Raw genomic sequence first — 18,754 nt, forward strand, 5'->3', positions numbered from 1 at the left:
TATATTTTCATATAGCATTATTCTATAAAATTTATAGCATTATAATTAAACTTTTATAAATATATGTTAATAACCAGCTCGCAAAAACAATCCCTGGTTTAATGAAATACACTAAAAATTAAAAAAAAAAAACTTTTTATATCGTCGGTTATTTAAAAAATGTCATCGATTTTGGAAGTCGGAGCTAATTAAAAATAATTATCAACTACTTACTGATGTTTGATTTGGCATCGACTTGAAAAATAAGTCGGAAAACAATCGAAAAAGTTTTTTTTTTTAACGCTAGTCAATTGAATTATTATTTTCTTGAAAAATGTATTATATAATTTATTACCGTTATTTAAAACGAGAATAGAAAAATAAGTTATTCCCCTCCAAAAAAATTTATAGAAGCATTTTGTTAAAAATACGTAAAGGAATCAAAAGAAACAAACGACGTAAAGAGGCCGTTGCTATCTTTCCAAGCGAAGATCAATCTGGATCGAGGGAATGTATATTATTATTATTATTTACCGTAAAATTTTCCGAATAATTTTTATGAATTTTCACGCGAAAATATTTAGCGCATCAGATTATGCTGTAATGTAAAAACTAAAATATAAAATATTTTCGTAACATACGATACAAAAACTGCGGAGTTTTAAATAAATACTTTGATCGTACTAAAGCTTAATTTTCTACGATCGCTAAACGAAGAGTAAAAAATTAAAGACGGCGAAATACAAGGATATCCCTACCCTTGTTTAATTTTATCAAAAATTTAATGCCGTCAATACCCTTTTTATAAGTATTTAACTTTTGCTTTCGAGGAATTTACGTTCAACCGATCCGGAGTTATTAATCAAAATACAGACCGAAACGCTTACGTTATATCTTCCGCAAATTTCTATAACTTTTTTGTAGTAAGCGGATCTTAAAAATTCGAAATTAGCAGAACCCCGATCGATCGTTATAATTTCCATTTACAGCAGCAGTATAGCTATAGCAGAGAACGTAAAAATCTGTCCGTCTGATAAAATTAAGTCTTGGACGCGCATGTAAATAAAATATAACAACCGAATCGAGTACCGTTTAGTTGAAGTCGTTTAGAGTATTTACAAGTTTAAAGTCGTTTAGAAAAGTTAATATAGAAAAGGTTATAAAAATTTACAGAAATCCTTTTTTTAACGATGGTGTGAACTCACCTTAAACATCTCCGCCCTAATAAAATAAAAATAATACTAATTTTCGAACATATCAAACGTGAAACGACGAAAACTAAGAAAAACGTATAAAACTTTTTAATTTTTTTGTATTAGGTCGCTTTTAGAGAAATCTTCCTAAAAAAATTAATTAAATCATTTTCAGATGAGATTATTTTTTGACTTAAAAAAATACGAACGAATAACATCATTATAAAACCGAGCCGTTCGATTCGTAGATGCCCAATATTTTTCGATGCTCTATAACAATTTTTTAAAAAGAAATAAATAATAATAATATAATTCACTAACGCATCTCAAAATTGGACGTAACTACAACTTCTTATATATATAAAACTACCAAGTACATCATTCGCAACCAGAATTCTATTATCCTTGAATTCGGGGTACCTCAAAACCGGGGGACGAAAAGGGAAGATTATTCGATAGACGACAATACTATCCCTTAATCTTATTAAGTTAACAGCCGGAAAAGTAAAAGTAGGTACAATAGATTTCAATCGCCTGCCACTCCCAGCAAACAACAGTAACCGAATCGCAGCTAAGTTTACAAGATGCATACGTAAAACACGGAACGCTAATTTTTACCGACCTATTACCATTAGACAGTAGGTGAAACGATACCGGTATAGTTTACACGTAACCACATATTTCAATAAAAAACAGTACTTACGGGTAAAATTTACACGAACTTAATAGAAATTTTAAATTTGTAGCCAACCTTGAGCGATAGAGACATGTAAAGAGAAACGGATGTCACAACTCATTAACTGAACGAACAACGAACGACGGGAGGCGGAGCGCCGAGAACGAAATACAGAGAGAGAGAGAGAGAGAATTTAGGCGAGAGGAGAAGTTAAGTAGAGTACGAACCATAAGAGGACCGTGGTGCCGGGAGGGGAAGGGGAATACGTAAGTTATTACCGAGTTTATATCGCAACTATCATTTCAAAATACCCCAGTTCTTAAGACCCACTCTTAATACGCCAGATAAGATAAACCTATAAGACGACGTAAATAATAATAAAATTTAAATTCCGAAACCAAACGATAATAAAAATTGTAATAATCTTATACTGTATTTGAGTGTCGCAGATTACAATATAAAAAATTATTAACGTACAAGTAGTCTCGTTAAATAAAAATATTCTTATACCCGCTTGAAATAAATTGCGTTTAAAAAAAAAAATCAGAAATATTTCACCAAATCGGTAAAACAAAATGGAAACGGTAAAATAATTATTTTGCAGTTTTCATGGATATTCCTGCTCTTAATTATTCGTCTTACAAAATCGTTCGAAACTTTTCCCCCACCTCACGTTAATCCGATCGGGAAACTTGGAATTCAAGAATAAGTTTCGAACTCTACCGCGACGACATCAACTCGAAACGTCCGTGCGAATCTTCGGGTAGGAGACATAAGCGCAAAAATTGATAATAAATAGTACAAAAACACAATCGTAATTATAGGTCAAAAGCGCAAATTACTCACCACGAACAACAGATGGCAACGTCGCATTAAAAAAAAAAAGTTTTATACATCTCTTGGAGTGGTTTTACGGCCGAAGATTGTAATATATTGTAAGTGGGAAATTCTCCTGTTCGTAAATTCGTACCGATTAAAATTTATCCGTTACTAATTTTTACATTACGTTTCGCTTTGCAACTCTTTCAAATACGCAAGGAATATACAAATAGATGGGTTTTTTGAGCGGAATGATGATTTGAATTGCCGATGAAAAGTTTCCGCTCTCGGATCAGAATCAGAAATGCATTTGTCATTCGGTAGAGCTATACTTAGTTCCGATTAAGCATCCGAACGATTTCAACCGGTCACTCGTTTCGTTATTGCGGTAGCAAAAGATATCGCGCAAACCTAGATTTACTATTTTTCTGTACCGTAACTGTTCCAGATGAAATCTACACCCGCGAACTTGGGATGTCGGGAAAACAGATTTAACTACAAGATCGACTCTGGACTCAAAATCTAAAATCGCCGTGTTAGGGTTTAATTTATTATCGCAAAGTTTACATACAGCGTTTTATCGCTCTTTATCTTTCTTTTTCGTACCGCTTTGAATAAGCCCAAAAGCACAAATAATTTATACATACACTCTTTTACAATCCTGACAGAATTTGAGCTTACCTCCGTCACCGAAATCTTTTACGAAGCGGTTTATCGTCGCCCGGTCGAACGACCGGTACGGTTCATTACGCGCCAATACGCCATTATGGACGATTTCCCATTGCGAGAGCAACAGAATACTCTTAACACAGCCACCCTCCACAGAGGCCGATGACATTACGCAGGTCCACTGCAGCGTCAAGACGCCGAATGATGGAGTATAGATATCCCTGCGCTATTAAATACGAGAATTTGTTAAAACGAACGATAGAATAAGCGTTTCGTCATAGATAAACGGTAACGATATGCAAGTAATTTTTCTAGAAGAAAAAAAGGATATTTAACGCGACGGCCACCGAACAAGAAAGCGTCCAATACGATCGGTCCGCAGGCAGCGCCCGCTATCGTACAACGTAGTGGATAAATCGGTTCTTCAGGTCGCGGTGTCCTCGGCGTGAAATATCTTACAGGACCCCAGACCGACAACCGTACGACCGGTAACGAGATAGAAGGGGCAGACGCTATAGAGGATCTTCGGAAAACGATCCGACGTACGAGACAAACAAATATATATATACCAAGCTCTCGAAAATGCCTTTTAAGGATTTAATAATTTCGGATGCGTTTAACAAAAAAAAATACTTTAACTCTTTTATTGAAAATAAAAGAAAATAATATTTTTAAAAGCCCGGCAATCAGTTGCATAACATTCCCTAGGAAAAACTTATTCTATTTATTAAAGAAAATTAATCCATTCTTCGAGTAAAAGTTTACTCGAAGACATTTTTTTTACTAAAGGGACCACGGTGACCGAATTTCCCCAAGCCTTTACATCATCGACTAATATTCAGAAGCCATCGTACATAAATTTCAAACAAATCGATCAGATAAAAAAAAACTGAAGAAATAAAGCGACAAAAATATATACACTTATTACACCACACCCTTGAATGAAATCGCCCGATTACGCAACCAAAGTGACATAATAATGTAATAAAATCATCTAATTAGTAGAGAAATGTGATTTTGAGTCCAGGAAAGACAAAAACATAATGTTTTTTTTTTTACTCCTACTCATCCAAGAGGGTTATCGACGATCATATTTATAAGAACAAACATATCATAATGCCTAACAGGCATTAAATTGTAAGAAAAATTCCAATAAATGTTTGAGACGTGGAATCCACGAGATAGTATCTCAATAACTCCTCCACTTATCTTTATCGAAATAATATGTCACCGATGTAAAAATACAGAAATCATTGTGCCAAATTTCATTCTAATCGATCATTAAGTCTGAAGTTATTAAGCAAAAATACACGTATAGTTCCGGAATTTTTCAATCCTACAAATGTGTTTTTTGATAAGAGGGGCTCATGAAACCACAAATTTCGCATAAGACCTTATCCTTCTACCTTATACAGTGTACAGTTCCCGGAAAATGTTGGCCGTTCTTAAGGACATAAACCGGGACATCAAAATAAGCAAAAAAGGTTCACGAGGAAAAACCACCTCTCCGCCTTCACTTTGTTTCCTCTGTTCGCCCTTTTATGTTTTTTCCGATAAAAATCTATACCTTAAGAACAGATTAGAATATTTTCTTAACGTTTGGTGTACGTGTATCCGACAACATATTCTGCAAAATTCCAAAACGGCTGCCAAAAAATTTCTTTTATCTTAATTAACTTCATAAATATTAGTTTTATACGTTTATGTTTTAGCGGATAAAATGTTAAGCCTTTCATTTTGAAGAAAACGACAGCTCGTTTATTTAAATCGGTAGATAAACAGCCGAGATACAACGGAAACTGTCGAAGAGGATCGCGAAAAATTATCCAGTCTGATAATGTTGCGTCTGTTCTTACTTCCTACACTAACAGAATTAAAAAAATAATTTATTACTATTATTCAATTCGGTACATGTACGCCAAATTTCATTAAAATCTGTTCTTAAGGTATACATTTCTACTGGAAAAAAGACAAAACGGTGGACAGAAAGGAAAATGAAACGAGATAGAACATTCGACCGCATGAACTTTTTTTTGTTTATTTAGATGTCCTGAATCAGTCCCGTAGCGGGGAAAGTAAAACGAGCGAGTATACGCTTGTCGCTCTTAAATTATCATTAAAATATATCTTCAATATTATCTTCTTTAAAGATAATAAAATAAACTGAATACACTTTTTTTAAGATTAGCATTAGACGACGGGTAGTGTTACGTCCGACTACATTATTATAAAATATTCTATTTTTAGAAACCTTGTAACGATGTCGGTCACCGATCGGATGGTTATCGCTGAAGGTTTATGAATAGGAGTCATCGCTCATTTAGTAAGGAATTCGACCGATTAAGCTCTACAACGGAATTTGATCGCTAAAGTGAAATTCGGAATAAATATAAAACAGAATCGTCTATAGTAATCGATCGTAAAAGGAACAGGAAGTATCAAAAATAATATTACTGTATTATCGATTTGGCATAGAAACCAGACGTCACCGACCGACATATGTTGAGAAGACACTTCCAGCAAATTTTAATCTCCGATTACTTTTTTTTAAAAATAAGGTGTCCGAGGGTAGAAAGATAAAAAATAAGTTTACCGAAAACCGATGTAAGATTACGTATCTAACATCGTATCGAGAAAGATACAATGTCGTACGATATTAGGAAAACGATCTCACAATAATAGTTCAGAACGGAGTAAATCATCAAACAGCGAAGTATTTTACGCGTTACCGTAACAATAAACAAATTGGAAACTGTAAATGGCCTGATGAGTATTTGCGTCAGGAGTGGAGGGAATAAGATTGCGCAATCATTCCGCAGCAGCGTCGGCTTGGCAACAGAAACTTCCCTATTGATTCACCTTTCCTTCAAATAAAGACGTCGCTGTCGTTTTACAACGGGAAATTCTTTTTCAACCGGTAGGCATATATCGTTTGGACTTTCTCTTAACTGCAGTAATAAGTCCTCATTGAGAGCTTTTCAACGATATATCATCAGTGGTAATTTTTTTCAGGGGATCAACATTGTCGGGTAATATTCTCCCTAAGTCGGAGTCGATCATAATTTCGTTTATTTATTGGTTTTTTGTTGCCGATCATTTAATCGCTTTTTGGTTTGATATTATTCTTCTGATCTTAAATTGTGTACACCTTCTCTAGATTTCAAATTTTATCTCTCTTTGTATTAATCATCCTCTCTTAATAGTTTTATTCTTTCCTTGGTCTTAACGTTTTCTTCCTCTTTATATTTATCATCTACTCATAATGTTTTTATTCTTTCTTTGTATGCAACATTTTCTTCCTTTGGTTTCATCATTTTCTTCCTCTGTATATTTATCAGAATCTTTTTATTCTTTCTTTGGTTTTAACATTTTCTTCCTTTTTATGCTTATCATCTCTGTTAATTTTTTATTCTTCCCTTGTTCTTAACATTTTCTTGTTATGGATCTTCTTGTCGTTTTTTTGAGATAAACTTCTTCACGTTATGTTTCTTTTTCTTTTTTGATTATTCACCAAATAATCCAATAATAAAATCTGAATATTTTACACCGTAAGATCTAAATTAACATTTGGAACGAGCATACAGGAATTCACTAAACGGAATAATTTAAGTATTATTAACTTTTATTTATACGACGCGCCAGAAATCTTTTGTTAATCGGCGACTCACGAAGATACGAATAATACTGATCTAGTAATACGAGTAATAAAGGAACTTCTGTATCGTAATATTTTGTGTAAGATTATGGAATTAATAATCGTATAAATATTTCATGTTAATAAAAAACTAATATCTCAGCGATCGTGTAACTGTCCACTTTAGTAACGAATTTTGGAAGATCGTACCTCATTTTCAAGTGAAATAAGTTTAAATGAAGCGCAGCAAAACATACGTATATATAATTTAATAAGCGTACAAAGAAGGCGTGTGGTGTCCACATCAGATTGTTTCTCTTTGTGCTCCAATTAGCATTCTCAGAAATGAATTCCGTTTTTTTCAATTTAAATGCAGTACGGACACATTAAATCAGTATACATCTGTTCGGGACAAAAATTAATAATTTTAATCGAGAAAAAAGAAATTTTGCTCAGCGTTTAGATAAAGTATTACGATTATAATCATTTACGTCTTTTACTTATTTAATTTTTTTGTAAACAATTAGCGATGTAAAACCGTTGTTTTCTTTTATTTGTTGTTGCTTTATTTACAAATTCAGTTACTTTTATTTTTAATTATTTTACAATCTGCAGACAGACACCTATTTTTAAGATCAAAATTAATATTTGAATTATTGTTACTTATAAGAGCACATAAAATATATTTGTTTTGATTTCCAAGCTATAATTCATTATATTTATGTAATATTTATTATATACAGTATATTTGTATGTATATAACGCCGTTTTCCGTAAATAAGAGGTAGCATCTCTGCCTTTCATACCGGGGCCTGGGGTTCGAATCCCCGGGTCAAAGTTGGCATTTTTCATGCGCTACAAATTTTCATCTTTATATTCCCGCGTACAAGTTTCTTTTTAAGTTTGGAAATTAATTCGTCGATCCAAAAAATAAATAAAAAATGTTATTTAAAGAAATTAATATGAAAAAAGAAAATCGGTAAGATTAATCAACGTTTCCTGTATTACAAAACACAACACCCTTTTTTTTTCTTTTGAAGTTAAAAATGAAATACAATTTATTTATACGACACACAAACACTCAAAACAAAGTATGTCGGAAGTTGTTTGGTGAACTTCCGATTCAGGACATTGAAGTAAACAAAAAGTTTAGTGCGAACAAACGCCATATTTCCCTTCACTTTCCCTAAGTCCGCCGTTTGGTGTTTTTTTTTTCCAATAAAAAATGTACACCTTAAAAATGGATTGGGGTATTTAATCAAAATGCGGTTCGCATCTATCCACAAACATCTTCCACAAAAAAATAAATTTAAACATATATTTTTGAAAATTCAAAAATAATTCCCATTAAAACCCTTTAATCATTAATAGGTCGGTAAGTATTAGTTTTATTAAATAAAACGTTAAGCTTTTTCACTGCAAAAAAATGGCACCCGATTTGTTCGAATCGATCGATAAACAGTTAAGATATTGTTAAAAAGGATGGGTAAAAATCATTCGGTTTGACAATTTGTGCCTATTTTCACTTCCTACACTAATCGCATTAAAAATAATTAATAATACTTTTAATACGAACAACTTCCTGAAGTCTGGCCAACATCTCCCGGGAAATTATATATATATATTATGTCAATCAAGTACGGTAACCTTTAAATAACTCAACAATTAAACAAACAAAAATTAAATTTAACAAATGCTCCTACATCGAAAGAGATCTATTTTTTTGATATTATACCACCACAATCCCCCCTCCCCATTTAATAAAAGTAGATGAGACTGAAAAGAAGGATTGTTGTGAAATAGTTTAAGGCCGCTGAAAAATAAAAAGTTACTTTAAAAACATATGGGGCTACGACACCCTAATAAAAATGGCGGCCATTTAATGTTTTTCACAGTGCCTCTAACAGCGACGCAAAGAAACATTATCTTTTTTAACCAAAATTTACGATTGATTATTGGGACTTTAGGAATATTGATAACGGTTTTTAATTCGGCTCTGACTTTTTAAAATCTAAATTTTAAGTAAAACTGAAAAAAATATTTGCGTTTTTAGTAAAGAAGGTTTTTAGAGCGATTATTTTTTTTTACACTTTAATAAGAGAATAGTTAAACAATGAAGCAAGGCTAAACAGAAAAATATGGCGTTAAGTATCACTTTACAGTAGTAAGTCAACCTTGAAACAATTCGTAATAAGAATATATATATATATATATATATATATATATATATATATATATATATATATATATACACACATAAATGATACGTTAAATTTTTTATATCATAAATATAAACAAAGTTTTTAATTTATTTTTTTGTAATATTCATACTCACGAGCGCCAAGCAATGATCTGAAACAGAGTACGAACATTAACCGACAAATATGACCCAAGCTGGTTGCAGTATATATATTTGGGACGATATGTTTTCGGATGAGTTGTAAACTTAATAATTAAAGTTGAATATGATCGGCGAACTTAATCACCAGTACTGCACTTTCTCTAAGAAAAATTAAGAAACGATTTTTTTACTACTTTTTAACAACGTATTACATTAGCGTGAAATGTGAAAAAGGGTTCTTTTATCTTTCAATAACTAACTTTTACTACTAGTTCTGTCCGGATAACCGGTTTTCCGGTTAACGGCTTTTTTTGAAAGTAACAGCTCTTAAAAAATTAAAGTAAACATTATTTATTATTCGTAAGACGGCTATATAATTTTCAAATTTAAATACATTTACGTACGTACCGCTTAAGAGAAGATTAAACGGAACATTTACTCCTATGTATATAAATATATGAAAGTAAAGAATTATCTATAAAAAAAAAAACTAATTCTACTCCTAACGTAAGATTTTGAGATACGGACCCGTAGTAACTAAATTTCATCACCGATTCTAAGCAAAATTAGACCGCATCGATAGCCCGTATTCAGAAATCATCGTAAAAAGTCTCATAAAAATCGGTTATTCCGGTCTGAAAATATCAAGAAAATGATAACCGGACAAAAAACAGACTTATTCCATCACCCGTTTTTGAATGAAACGCTTCGAATACACGCACAACAAAGCGACACGCTAATGTAATGGAATCATTTAATAACCGCAAATGTGAATTTGTGTCCAGAAATGACAAAAAATGAAAAACGGGTTTTTCGCCCCGACAAATTTACGGGAATTTGAATAAGGCCGAAAACATCATCAAGGGGGATTAAATTATTTGTAAAGTAAAATTTTCAGATACGGAATCCATAAGGTGAGAATCTCCCTGCCCCCTTGACCGCGGTTTTGAACCCGGTTGTCAACTTCGATAAGCGTGCGAAGTACAGTTATCGCTACTACTGTAGTTATTAGTGATTTTATCAACATCGTCCACAGTTACATATCTCTCTCTCTCTCTCTCTCTCTCTCTCTCTCTCTCTCTCTCTCTCTCTCTCTCTCTCTCTCTCTCTCTCTCTCTCTCTCTCTCTCTCTCTCTCTCTCTCTCTGTGTGTGTGTGTGTGTGTGTGTGTGTGTGTGTGTGTGTGTGTGTGTGTGTGTGTGTGTGTGTGTGTGTGTATCCACGGTTTTAAAACTTAATGTAATTTTTATTGCATATTTATTTTTTGTAACGTTAAAAAACAGACTAAAACGTAATTTAGATGCGGCGAGTGAGCCTTTTTAAAATATTACAAGCCTACGTTTTGTTTCTTAGAAAGAATAGTTGTTAACTAGTAACGCTGGCGCAGACACAACCGCACAATAAACCTACACTGCATACCAGACATCATCCAATTTACAACATAAAACATTAATCAAACACCACTGAAGACTTTTTTCCTGATACAAACATAATGCGACAAACGTTACGCGCCCTTTTAAGAGTAATTAGCGTACGGTTTTACTTTCCCGGCGACGTAGCTATAGAGCTCTGGAGGTTAATATTCGTACATACGTATGTACGTACATGTGTTAGCGTGATTAAAGCTTAATAACTTTGGAAGTTAGTAAAGTAAAAGGTTAATAGATTTTAAAAGGGGGTGGGGTTGCCGATCAAAGTTTAAAAATATAGATTTTTGAATTTCATCATAAATTACCACTCTCTCGCTGCCCAAAAAAAAAGAAATCTCAGGTAACTTTTTTCACGTACGATTATTTTTTCTCTATTTAAAGGATAAATAACCGACGCCAGGAAAGTATTACGACTTTGTTATCGCTTTTATTTTTAATACTTTCTTAGAACAAACGGCAATATATAAGAAAAGCGATTAGGAACGGTTTAAAAACAGTGCGATTTCTTCGCTTCAACAGGACCTTAAACGAAGAATATATGGAACAACCTGAACAGCCAGTTTATAAGCAAACATTTAAATACCACAAAGGGAGTAAACTAATTTTTTTTTTGTTTTTTGAAATGTATTCTTAAACAAGTAAATACGAAAAGTATACTTTTTCGTCGACGTAGAAAGACGCAGAAATAAATATTTCAAGCGAAGAAATAAACAGTAGACATCGCTGAGATTTCAATCGTGTAAATCCTTAATGTCTTCTTAAAATAAATTAGTTCTTCAAGTATTGTTAAAACAAGTTATATTGTTCAAGCTTAATTCTTTACAAACAGTAAAACAGACCAAATTGAAATAGATAAGAAGCCGCTGAATCAAAAGCTCATTCGTTTTAGTTTTACATGAAATGCGATTATATATATACTTATGAAAATGAAAATCATCTTACTTATAGATATAACTTTAATTACGTATACAATTCACAGATAGCGCTCGTTACGATAGATTACGTCTCGCATACTAACGAAACTCTTGTTACAATAAAATTTTCTATTAAATCAAATAATTAATGTTTAAATGTTATTTGATATTTCGAAAACAGTTTATCCGAATCTGGTAATTTTTTTTTTTTTTACAAAATGTTCGCGGGAACAATACATAAATTAACTTAACGCGTTTCAATCGTTGACTTAATAAATACTTGTAAGATAAATTTACATCTAAAACTATACACAATATTGAAATTAAAAAAAAACAAACGGTATATATTTAGGCCCAGCAGTTCTTGATTTTTAAACTAAAATCCATAGGAATATATACACACGCATTCTGATTTATATATACAGAGGAGGCGATAACAAATTACGAAGAAAAAATTAAAGCGGAGTAAATATCCTAGGAAAAAAATTATGAAGTTAAGATTCGTTGTTGATATTTGTCTTTGATCCAAAAATGCTAATTAATTATAAGAAATACTGAACGGTACGTATTTATCGATCCTTAAAGAGTTAAATGTAGTAAACCAGTCGAAGGAGTAGAAGAGATTTTCAAATGCGATTTGGATTGTAGTCCAAGATTTTGATATTTAAAATATAATTATGAATTAATCGAGCGTTAACAAATATATTCTAATTTATAATTTATATAACAGCGGGAAAGTAAAGCACCGTTATCAAAAAAAGTTTCTCCAACGAATATTGTATTTCTGAAAATTTTGAAATCGAATTAAAATCACGGTTGCACAGTATTGAACAAGAGGTTATCCAGAAAATAAGTTATGAAGAGCTATTAAAAAAGATCAGGAACGTACCCGGATCAAATTTTTATCCTTCTTTGAAATAAAAGTTTTACTGTAATTTTCTTTGTATTACCCGCTATTGTTGAAGCGCTTATCATAGCAGAGCGACCAGAAGTCGATGATGCCACCGGCCACCGGCCAGGTATTAAACGATTTCTTTGAACTCGTCGTCGTAGAACCGGGAACAGTCGATAGTATCTTTCTGCAAGATCAGAGCTATACGCAGCACGATCGAACCGTTTCCGGTCGAGTCACGAGAAGGCGTTGCAATGCGGCAACAGCGAGCGGGCAACGTTATCGCGAATCGACACAACATTCTGAGTAAGCGAACCACGCCGCTTGTTCTGGATCCCAAACGCAATTATTTTTAATATTAATTATTAATAAAGACGTAATAGGAATCGTACAACTCTGATTTTCCGAGTGGAAAACATCGGCTTGCGTTTTGGTTTTTTGGTCGATGAAATATGTCACCGTCCTATTGTATTGTCGACGTTACGTGCGGCACCCGTGTCTTGTCCCCGGTGATTATACGGCTCAAGGAAGTCAACGCTTTGTTCTCTAGACAGAGCCAAAAATTCCAACCTCCCGCCCAACCGTTTCATTTTGTGATTTTCTATAAGCCTCTTAGGCCTCCAGCGAACACACAACTTCCGATAACTCGATTTCATGTAAAAGAAACCGTAAAATTTCTGGAAAATTCACGGTAAGAGACGCGAAGTGAATCGTATATTCTCTTTAATCGTATCGTCGATCCCACGCATCAATCTGCGGGTAATCAAAGTCAGTCGCCCGCTCCATCACCGTGCACGTTATCGCGTCCTTCAGTAAACAATTTCACCCGTATCTGTACCGTGAACTACTCGTGGCATTTTCTTCATATAGACGTCGCAAAAGATTTAATGTTTCTTGTATTCCAGAAACTTAGTTCACACGCGACGGGTTTCTCCATTTCCTTAAAGATTATGAACACACGCTAAGAAGCGTAGAGACTAGACAACAGATAACTGAATAACGGATCGATCCGTTCCTAACGTACCACGGGACTGAGCAAGCACGCGTAAAATCGCCACCGTAGCGTTGCAGACGGGATATTTAGAAACGGAACTTAATTTCTGGATAAACCACGTACGTACGAATGCGGTTGGAATCAAGTTATCTGTTAATATATACTATAATAATAAATATCAGTCGGCTTATATATTGTCGTTATATCTCGGCAACAAACAATTTAACGGATAATTTATTACGCTATTTAAAAAAGGTAATAACAAAACGAACGAGAGGTGAGATAAAACCCATCGGGTCGGTCTAGTGGTGAACTCGTCATCGCAAATCAGCTGATTTCGAAGTCGAAAGTTCGAAGATTGAAATCCTAGTAAAGGCAGTTGTTACTTTTCTACGGATTTGAATATTATATGGTGGATACCGGTGTTCTTTGGTGGTCGGGTTTCAATTAACCGCACGTCTCGGGAACGGTTGATCTGACACTGTACAAGACTGCACTTCATTTCACTGCACATTCATACATATCGTCCTCTGAGTAATACCTTTCGGTGGTTCCGTAAGCTAAATAGAAAACGAAAAAAGTGAGAATAACTGGGTTTTTTTATACATCTCGAAGAAAGTTTAGCTTGGAATTACTCTTAACTGGTTTTTAAATTATAAGAAAATACCATAGGAAATACGTAAATTAAAATAACATTAATTTTTTTTTTTTTTTTTTTTTTAATAAAGAAATTAAATAAATAAAAGCCCCTGTATCGTAACATTGGATTTTTATAAATTTTAAGAAGTTTTTAATACTTCAACTTATTAAATTAAATATTTTTTTTTTTTAAATTATGAAGAAAATATAATCAGGGAAAGCATTTTTTTTTTAACGTGAGTTGAAGAATGCCATTTACATAGTGAGTGTCGGACTCGCAATAGGTTCCGTAAGAAGTTTTAAGTGTGCGTATGTGTGCCTGCGCCCTACCGCCTAAACCTCCACTTCACTATAGAGGTTAAGGAGACAATAACGTCTCTTCATTCAAAAAGCGAATTCTGTATTTTTTTCAAGGTTTTGTAATGTGACCTTCCGAGTTGAATACGTTATCCTAAACGAGCCGTTATCGATGTTAAAACTTAATCGTAGAGGTATACAATCGACTTAAAAAACACCAAAAAAAATAAATTTTCGTTCAAATAACTAAAAAATTGTCATTCGAGGTAGTTTATATTTATAAAGAAGTTTAATATATATATAATTTATAAAGACGGTCTCGCCTGGACTCCCGGGGCCTCCAGGGGACTGGAGCCTAACCCGAGTTCGTTATCCTCACGGTTGTGACGATAACAGTGATAAATAACAATTAAGGTATTAAGGTTTTACAGCGGCCTGAAAAATACAGTAATTACCACAAAATAGCAGTAACTATGGTAACTAAAGTACACAGACCTTTGACGAGGAAAACTCGATAATCTATTTCTATAATAATGAAGTAAAAGGATTAATTTTTTTTCTTTAACGAATATCTTTTCTTTAACTGACAACTTCACCCCTACAGGAAACCGTTATGCGTTTGGGGTAAGAGGCGGGTGCGTGTCTGTTACAGTTTTCCTCAAAAACTATTGGACCGATTTCGGTGCGGTTTTTTGCATCGCATAGGTATCAACTAAGATGTTCTTAGATTAGTTTTACTGTTATAAGCCTCAGGGAACGCTGCAGTAGATATATATCTTGAAAACGGCTTTTGAATGTTTCTAAGTTTTTCTAACTCCAGCAAGGCTACATCATTATGCGGATCATTAAATAATTTGCGTCGGTCAAGTACAGTAAATAAACATCCTACTGTTGGGCACAGGGTTACTAATCATTAAAAAGTAATAAATAAAAAATTAAATTAAAAATTTTAAAAACCCAACTCGACTGACCGTCGTGCGTGACCCGTAGACTACGTAGATAAGTAAGCTTTAGTCATCGTCGTAGTCACGACGGTTAATCAAAATCGTACATTTTACAATATCACAATGACAGGGAATTATACGGTAAAATCGGTTATTTAATTATTTCACGTTTTTTAAGGTTTTTAAAATTTTTAATTTTATTTCTTTCAATTAATAAATAATCCAAGCTTTTTGAACTAATTTTCTTCAATTTTCGCATATAAATACTTCGAATAACAGAGTCACATCGAACTGTATATTATCCTATTAGTAAATCTTTAAAAAAAGTCCGTTTAGAAAACTTAATTTTTCGTTTAAAAACTTTTCTACCTAAATTATAAAGAAAAAAGTTACAAAACGAATATCGAATGAACTTAAATACGTAACACTTCTTTAAAAAAATATTAAAATCGGTCTGTTTGGTACATAAAAAATTCGAAATTCATAAAATAAAAATAAAATTAAATTCGGGTCAAATTTAGAACTTTCTCCTTTTTGAAATAAGTTTAATAAAAAACGTTCGGAGTCGATGTAATAACTCTGAAATATACGACCGAAAAGAAATATCAACATTTAAAATCTGTACAAACAGTGTTGGCAGTATTTTTCTTTTACTTTACCTAAAATATATTGAATAAAATATTAATAATTGTATAAATAAAAACAAAATAATACTTATAACGATTATTGCATTTAAAGATATATATATACGCGGGCTTTCGATGAAGAATTGCTATTATATAAGTGTGTGGGACGGACGAATACGACCAGAGAGTAGAGTCGAGCGAAGAAGTCGCGTGGTCGGTCTGGCATCTGGTGATTTATAAATAGGTCACGGTAGGACCGTCCCTAATTATAATCACACATACGAGTATAACCCCCCCTCACAACCAATGAATACAAGTACCGTAGTAACGTGCTACTAGTACTAATAACGATTATTACAGCAGAGTAATAATTAACTAGTCGACAGAATGTTGAAAAGAGCATTAACCCCTCTCTCCGCGTCCTAACCGTCATGCCAATAGTAAAATAAGAAATACTTAAACGGTTTAAAATTAATAGCCGATTAAAAAAAAAGAAGAAAACTAATAATAAATACACATAGAGTCGACGTGCGCATCGGTTGTCATTTAATAGGCAAACAATAATTGTACTACTGCCAAATCACTCTACTACCAGCGACTTTCTCTTAGAGCGAAGTCAGTCTTGTTGTCTGTCCCTGATACGATGCCAAACAGAACAGGTAGCGACAAAATAACATTCATTATAACAATAATAAAATAAATGTAATGCATCGGCAATCGGTAGCCGTCTAGTAAATACCGATGAGCTAATATTTCAAGCCGCCTAGACGACTAACGTCAGAGCAATCGTACGATTCCCTTTCGGATTTAAAAAAAATAAATAAATAAGCTGTATGATTGCTGTTTATCCGACGACGCGGTAGTGCGCCGCTGAAAGAAATCCGACTTATGACACCGAACTGCATTTCCAACCTCGGTTGTTTTTTGGACGCCCCCGTTATCAGTCGACATATCGGTCAGGAAATCCGTTACGGAATACTTTTATCCGGATTTGAAGGTAAACACAGTCGACCGGAAGTTTTTTTATATCCGGTAATCTAATTCGTAGAACATACGTACTTCAGAGAAGGTAAAATTGAATTCTCACCGTTATGATAATTAAAGTCCTTCCGGAATAAATGCCGGAATAAGTTGTACGATCGTACCTGTAACGAAAGACTGAAGCCTTTTCGTTACGGAAAATTAATTTAAAAAAATTATACTAGGTTTGGCCTTTTGAAAATATAAATACGTTCGACGGTTTTATTAAACTTTTTCGGAAAGTTTATTAAAGTAGAAAAAACAAACTAAATACTCCCCGTTTTCCACGCGTTGAAAAGGAAAACCAAACGATTTATATAAATTAAACTTTACTCGCAGACATACGACGCTTACATTTTAATAGGTGCTTTTGCTCTTTTACAGAAACGGTTAACGATATTAAATATTTAAACGTTACTGAGGATAGCGAATACGGACGGCAGACATCGACTATTTACGAGCAAAATTAAAATTTTTTAATAGTTCAATTTTACAAAATAAGCGAAAGTAAAACGCCGGAACGATTAAACGTATATATTTTGCGTATAATCGATTTCTATTCTATTCCGATTGTCCTGGACAGCGGCACCGGATACTGAAATCGATAAATTATTCGTTTCAAAAGCGCCGTTTAAAAGCAAACCTTTTTAAACAGTTTCTTGATAGAAAGCGTTTCTAAATAACAAAAGTCTTGACGATTTGTCGACTGTATGTGCGACGCTTAATTTATTATAAATTTAAAAATAGATTTCTGTGTGATTACAGTGATTATTTAAATAATTCCAAACATTTTTTTACCGGTCGCTACAAGATACGTGTAGTTAGTATCAAATTAATAAATTTAAACTTTTGTTAACGAAATCGAATATTAAGAAATAAGTTTACTTTAAATAGGTTTAGCTTACTTAGTAAATTTTAAGTAATATACAAATAATATCACAAGCACATCACATTTTTAAACGGTTTTCCTCTTTTCTTTTATCGTTTACTTTTTTTCTAATTCCCTTCGCTGACCGCTAGCGTACGAGACTAGCTTCTGCTAATAATTTCAACCGAATTAAATGAAATTTATTTTTACAGCGAGTAATGTATTTACGTACTGAGGCCGAAAACCTTATTTTCTGTATTTTTTGTTTTTTATTCGTCAAAATATTTTGGTATATAAAGATACGGCTGAAATAAATAAATAAATAGAACAGTTTAAAAAAAGTAAAATAGGTTGTCGGCCGATTTTGAAGTCGGTAGCTTTTAGATCGCAGCGGAAGAGATTCTCAGTAAGAATTATCGTTCTCCGTAGAAAGTATCCTCGCTTAAATTTTTAAGGATGTCGACTAAATTTCTGAATCTCGTAAGGAGTTCGACAGTTAAGAATATCTTTTTTCAGTAGTAATCCTGGTTTTCAAAGCCGTTATCGAAGTATTTTTATCGACGTCATCCAAATATAAACTAAGAAGTATTGTATTTTAGGACGGAGTCCTAAAATACGTTAGGCTACCGATCGGAAACGACAGGTCTCTCAGGATGGCAAATACGATCGCCAAAGCCTTCCTACAGGAATAACTTCCGTATCTCAAGAACGTACAGTATTATGAAAAATACTCTGCCGACCGCAATAAGGAAGTAAAACTATCTGAAAAACAATTATCGTGCGCAAGAATTTTTTTTGGTGTCCCGTCATTTTACGAAAG

The 18,754-nt window shown here is 33.3% G+C and overlaps 1 protein-coding gene across 5 annotated transcripts in view; it reads right to left on the reverse strand.

Annotated features, from left to right (window-relative positions):
• Nucleotides 1-18,754, reverse strand: part of Vha100-2 (V-type ATPase subunit a family protein Vha100-2) — a 314,412-nt gene that overhangs the window by 247,780 nt on the left and 47,878 nt on the right. The window contains exon 2 of one of the 5 annotated variants that reach the window (XM_075375899.1): nt 9,306-9,322. The exons of 2 other annotated variants lie outside the window; for them this stretch is intronic. The gene's annotated coding sequence lies outside the window, so the exon portion shown is untranslated. Of the gene's footprint in view, nt 1-1,875; nt 1,978-9,305; nt 9,323-18,754 lie in introns of those variants that run through there. 2 more of the 5 variants (XM_075375898.1, XM_075375900.1) reach the window with 2 other exon arrangements.

The sequence above is a fragment of the Lycorma delicatula genome, chromosome 9 (assembly GCF_047948215.1).
Source record: "Lycorma delicatula isolate Av1 chromosome 9, ASM4794821v1, whole genome shotgun sequence".
NCBI classification, from domain to species: Eukaryota; Metazoa; Arthropoda; class Insecta; order Hemiptera; family Fulgoridae; genus Lycorma; species Lycorma delicatula.